The 6000-nt window shown below is 37.4% G+C and overlaps 1 protein-coding gene across 1 annotated transcript in view; it reads left to right on the forward strand.

The window, feature by feature from the left end:
* Window positions 1-6000, forward strand: part of SPATS2 (spermatogenesis associated serine rich 2) — a 74543-nt gene that overhangs the window by 40560 nt on the left and 27983 nt on the right. The window lies entirely within an intron of this gene.

The raw sequence follows: 6000 nt of genomic DNA on the forward strand, positions 1-6000 counted from the left end.
ATAATTCTAACTTTTTGAGGAACCACAGCAGCTGTACCATTTTATATACCTACCAACAGCGCACAAGAGTCCCAGTTTATCAACAGCCTAACACTTGTTTTGTTTTTTCTGATAATAGCCATTCTAATGAGTATGAGGTGATATCTCATTGTAGTTTTGATTTTCATTTCCTTTATGATTAGTGACATTGAGCATTTTCATGAATTTGACCATTTGTATATCTTCTTTGGAGAAATGTCTATTCAAGTCCTTTGCCTATTTTTTAATCAGGTGGTTTTTGTTGTTGTGGTTGTTGAGTTTTAAGAGTTCTCTATATATTCTGGATAGTAATCCCTTAGATATATGATTTGCAAATATTTTCTCACATTCTATATGTTGCCTTTTTTCTTTTGTTAACTGTGCCTTTGATGTCATATCCAAGAAATCATTGCCAAATCCAGTATTGTGAAGCTTTTGTCCTACATCATTTTCTTCTAACAGTTTTATTGTTTTAGGTCTTACATTTAAATATTTGATCCATTTTGAGTTAATTTTTATATAATGTTTTAGGTAAAGGTCCAACTTTATTCTTTTAAACGTGGACATTCCAGTTTTCCCAGCATTATTTGTTGAAAAGACTGTCATTTTCCCATTGAGTGGTTTTGGCACCCTTGTCAAAAATCATTTAGGCATATATGTGAGAGTTTATTTCTGGGCTCTCTATTCTATTCTGTTGGTCTATATGTTTGTCTTTTTTTTTTCTTTTCTTTTTTTAAGTTTTTTGGCCACACTGTGTGGCATGTGGCATCTTAGTTCTCTGACCAGGGATCGAACTCGCTCCCCCTGCAGTGAAAGGGCAGAGTCTTAACCACTGGACCTCCAGGGAAGTCCCTATATGTCTGTCTTTATGCCAGTACTACACTGTTTTGATTATTGTAGCTTTGTAGTAAGTTTTGAAATCAAGTTGTGTAAGTCTTCCTGTTTTGTTCCTCTTTTTCTTTTCTTAAAAAATTTTTATTGAAATGTAGTTGATTTACAGTGTTGTGTTAATTTCAGGCATATAGCAAAGTGATTCAGTCATACACACACACACATATACTTTTTTAGATTCTTTTCAATTGTAGGTTATTACAAGATATTGAGTATAGTTCCCTGTCCTTGTTGGTTATCTATTTTATATATAGTCGTGTATATATTTTAAGTCCAAACTTCTGATTTATCCCTCCCTGCTCCCCACACCTTTCCCCTTTGGTGACCATAAGTTTGTTTTCTATGTCTGTGAGTCTGTTTCTGTTTTGTAAATAGTTCATTTGTATCATTTTTTTAGATTCCACATATAAGAAATATCATATGATATTTGTCCTTCTCTGTCTGACTTCACTTAGTAAGATAATCTCTAGGTCCTCTTTTTCAAGATTGTTTTGGTCCCTTGAGATTCCATATGAATTTTAAGATGGGTTTTTCTATTTCTACAAAAAATATCATTGAGATTTTGATATGGATTGCACTGAATCTGTAGATCACTTTGGATAGTATTGACATTTTAATATTAAGTCTTCCAGTTCATGAACATGTAATGTGTTTCCATTTATTTATGTCTTCTTTAATTTCTGTCCACAGTATTTTATAGTTTTCATTGTACAAGTCTTTCACTTCCTTGGGTTAACTTAATTCCTAAGTATTTTATTCATTTTGATGCTATTGTAAGTTGATTTATTTTGTAATTTACTTTTTAGATTGTTAGTTCATGTATCAAAGTACAACTGATTTTTTTTGATTCTTTGGTCCCACCCCCACTTCTTATTTTTATTTTTTTATTTTTAAAATTTTTTTATTTTTAAATATTTATTTATTCATTCATTTATTTATTAGGCTGCATTGGGTCTTAGTTGTGGCATGCGGGATCTTTGTTGCAGCATATGGGATCTTTCACCGCGGCGCACAGGCTCTTCATTGTGGTGTGCGGGCTTCTTTCTAGTTGTGGTGCGTGGGTTCCAGAGTGCGTGGGCTCAGTAGTTGCAGTGCGCAGGCTTAGTTGCCTCACAGCATGTAGGATCTTAGTTTCTTGACCAGGGGTTGAACCCGCGTCCCCTGCATTGGAAGGCAGATTCTTTTTTTTTGGCGGTACACGGGCCTCTCACTGTTGTGGCCTCCCCCATTGCGGAGCACAGGCTCCGGACGCGCAGGCTCAGCGGCCATGGCCCACAGCCCCAGCTGCTCTGCGGCATGTGGGATCTTCCCGGACCGGGTCACGAACCCGTGTCCCCTGCATCGGCAGGCGGACTCTCAACCACTGCGCCACCAGGGAAGCCCGGAAGGCAGATTCTTAACCACTGGACCACGAGGGAAGTCCCCAGAAGTACAACTGATTTTTGTGTGTTGACTTTGTATCCTGCTGCTTTGCTGAATTTATCTATTTGTTCTAACTGTGTGTGTGTGTCTGTGTGTGTGAGTCATCTTTAGCGTTTTCTGCGTATAAGATCGTATCATCTGCAAACATATTTTACTTTTTCCTTTCCCTCTTAGATGTCTTTTATTTCTTTTTCTTTCCTAATTGCCCTGGCTATAACTTTCAGTACTGTGTGGAATAGAAGTGGCAAACGTGGGCATTCTTACCTTGTTCCTGATCTTTGAGGAAAAGCTCTAGTCTTTGACCATTGTTCACTGTGGGTTTTCATATATGGCTTTTATTATGTTGAAGTAGTTTTCTTCTAATCCCTTTTTTTTTTTTTTTTTTTCGGTCCACCTCTCACTGTTGTGGCCTCTACCGTTGCGGAGCACAAGCTCGGACGCGCAGGCTCAGCGGCCATGGCTCACGGGCCCAGCCGCTCCGCGGCACGTGGGATCTTCCCGGACCGGGGTACAAACCCACGTCCCCTGCATCGGCAGGCGGACTCTCAACCACTGCGCCACCAGGGAAGCCCTAATCCCCATTTTTTAGTGTTTTTATCATGAGAAGGTATTGAATTTTGTCACATATTTTTTCTGTATCACTTAAGATGATCGTGTGGGGTTTTTTTCCCTTTATTCTGTTAATATGGTGTATTACATTGATTGATTTCCATAAGTTGAACCATTCTTGTGTTCAAGGAATAAATCCTACTTGGTCACGGTGTATAATGCTTTTAGTATGCTGCTGAATTTGGTTTGGTACTGTTTTGTTGAGAATTTTTGCATCAATGTTCATAAGGGATATTGGTTTTTTTTTTTTTTTCTGTACGCGGGCCTCTCACTGTTGTGGCCTCTCCCGTTGCGGAGCACAGGCTCCGGACGCGCAGGCTCAGCGGCCATGGCTCACGGGCCCAGCCGCTCCGCGGCATGTGGCATCTTCCCGGACCGGAGCACGAACCCGTGTCCCCTACATCGGCAGGCGGACTCTCAACCACCGCACCAGCAGGGAAGCCTAGGCATATTGCTTTGTAGTGTCTTTGTCTGGCTAAGTCTCAGAGTAATGCTGGCCTCATAGAAAGAGTTAGATAATGTTCCCTTCTCTTCAGCCGTTTTTTGTTTTGTTTTTTAAAGTTTGACAAGCGTAAGTGTTTGGTAGAATTCACTAGTGAAGCCATTGGGTCCAGCACTTTTCTTTGTCAGGAAATTTTTGATTACTGATTCAATCTCCTTACTAGTTAGATTTTCTATTTCTTCATGATTTAGTATTGGTAGGTTTTGTGTTTCTAGGAATTAAAACATTTCATCTAGGTTACACAATTTGTTGGTGTACAATTGTTCATAGTATTTTCTTGTAATCCTTTTTATTTCTATAGAATTGGTAGTAATGTACCCACTTCCATTTCTTATTTTAATAATTTGAATCTTCCCTCTTTTTTTCTTAGTCCATCTAGCTAAATGTTTGTCAATTTTGTTGATCTTTTTGAAGAACCAGCTTTTGCTTTTATTGATTTTCTCTACTTTTCTGTTCTCTATTTCATTTATCTCTGCTCTAATCTTTATTTTCTTCTTCCTTCTGCTAGCTTTGGGTTTCCTTTGTTCTTTTTATTTATTTATTTCCTTGTTCCTTAAGTTGTAAAGCTAGGTTGTTAATTTGAGATCTTAGTTTTTTTGTTGTTGTTTGTTTTTTATTTTATTATTATTTTTATTTTTTGAGATCTTAGTTTTTAATGTAAGCATTTGTAAATTTCTTCCTTAGCACCGCTTATAAGTTTTGGTATATTGTATTTTCATTTTCACTTATCTCTAAGTATTTTCTAATTGCCCTTGTTATTTCTTCTTTGATCCAGTCATTGTTTTAAAATGTGTTGTTTAATTTTCACAGTATCGTAGATTTTCAAGTTTTCCTTCTGTTATTGATTTCTAACTTTATCCCATTGTGGTCAGAGAAGACACTTTGTATGATACCTATCTTTTAAAATCTGTTGAGACTTCATTTGTGCCCCAGCATATCATCTATCCTGGAAAATGTCACACGTGCACTTGCGAAGAATATGTATTCTATTGTTGTTAGGTAGAGTGTTCTGTATATGTCTGTTAGATCTGTTGGGTCTGTTGCATTCTTTAAATCCTTTATTTCTTTACTTATCTTCTGTCTAGTTATTCTGTCCATTACTGTGAGTAGGGTATTGAAGTCTCCAAGTATTATTGTAGAACTGTCTATTTCTTCCTTCAATTCTGTCAGTTCTTGCTCCATATATATAATTCGTTAAAGATTTATTATTTATTTATTTATTTGCTTACTTATTTTTGGCTGCATCAGGTCTTAGTTGCGGCATGTGGGATCTTTGTTGAGGTATGCAGGATCTTTCATTATGGCTTGCAGGCTTCTCTCTAGTTGTGGCGTGTGGGTTTTCTCTTCTCTAGTTGTGGCATGCAGGCTGGGTGGGTGGGCTCTGTAGTTGTGGCATGCGGGTTTCAGAGCACATGGGTTCTGTAGTTTGCAGCACACAGGCTCTCTAGTTGAGGTGCACAAGCTCAGTATTTGTGGCTCATGGGCTTAGTGGCCCCGCGGCATGTGGGATCTTAGTTCTCTGAGCAGGGATTGAACCCGCGTCCCCTGAATTGCAAGGCAGATTCTTTACCACTGGACCACCAGGGAAGTCCCTGCTCCATATATTTTGGTGGTCTGGGTCTGTCAGGTGCATAGATGTTTCTAATTATTAAATCCTCTTTCTGTATTGAACTTTTTATTAATGTGTAATGTCCTTCTTTGTCTCTTGTAAGCTTTTTTTATTTAAAGTCTGTTTTTGTCTGATATTAGTCCAGCCATCCCTGCTCTCTTTTGGTTGCTATTTGCATGGAATATATTTTTCCATTCTTTCACTTTCACATTCTTTCACTATTTGTGATTTTGAATATAAAGTGAGTCTCTTGTAGACAGCATATAGTTAGATAGTGTGTATTTATCCATTCTGCCATTCTGTCTTTCAATTATAGAGTTTAATTCATTTGCATTTAAAGTAATGAATGATAAGGAGGGACTTCTTTCATTGTGCTATTTGTTTTCAATGGTTTTAGATTTTTTGTCCCTCATTTTCTACATTACTGTATTTTTGTGTGTTTAATCAATTTTTTGTAGTGAAATGGTTAAATTCCTGTCTCGTTTCCTTTTATGTATAAGCTGTAGCTATTTTCTTTATGGTTACCACGGGGACTCCATTTAACATCCTAAAGTTATAACACTCTAATTGAATTTATACCAACTTAACTTCAATAACATACAAAATTTTTGCTCCTTTACAGCTCCATCCCCACCCTTTTTGGTTATTGACGTCACAAAATTACATCTTTATACATTTTGTGCCCAAAAATATAAACTAATAATTCTTTTAAATGCATTAGTCTCTTAAATTATGTAGAGAACAAGATCTGGAGTTACAAACCAAAGTTGCAGTAATATTAGGTTTTAGACTGATAGTTGTTTTTTGGGTTTTTTTTAATGTATTAGTTTTTTGTTTTATTGTTTTTTTTTTTTTTTTGCGGTACGCGGGCCTCTCACTATCGTAGCCTCTCCTATTGCGGAGCACAGGCTCCGGACGCGCAGGCTCAGCGGCCATGGCTCACAGGCCC

The sequence above is a fragment of the Lipotes vexillifer genome, unplaced genomic scaffold (assembly GCF_000442215.2).
Source record: "Lipotes vexillifer unplaced genomic scaffold, Lipotes_vexillifer_v1.1 scaffold422, whole genome shotgun sequence".
Classification (NCBI taxonomy): Eukaryota; Metazoa; Chordata; class Mammalia; order Artiodactyla; family Lipotidae; genus Lipotes; species Lipotes vexillifer.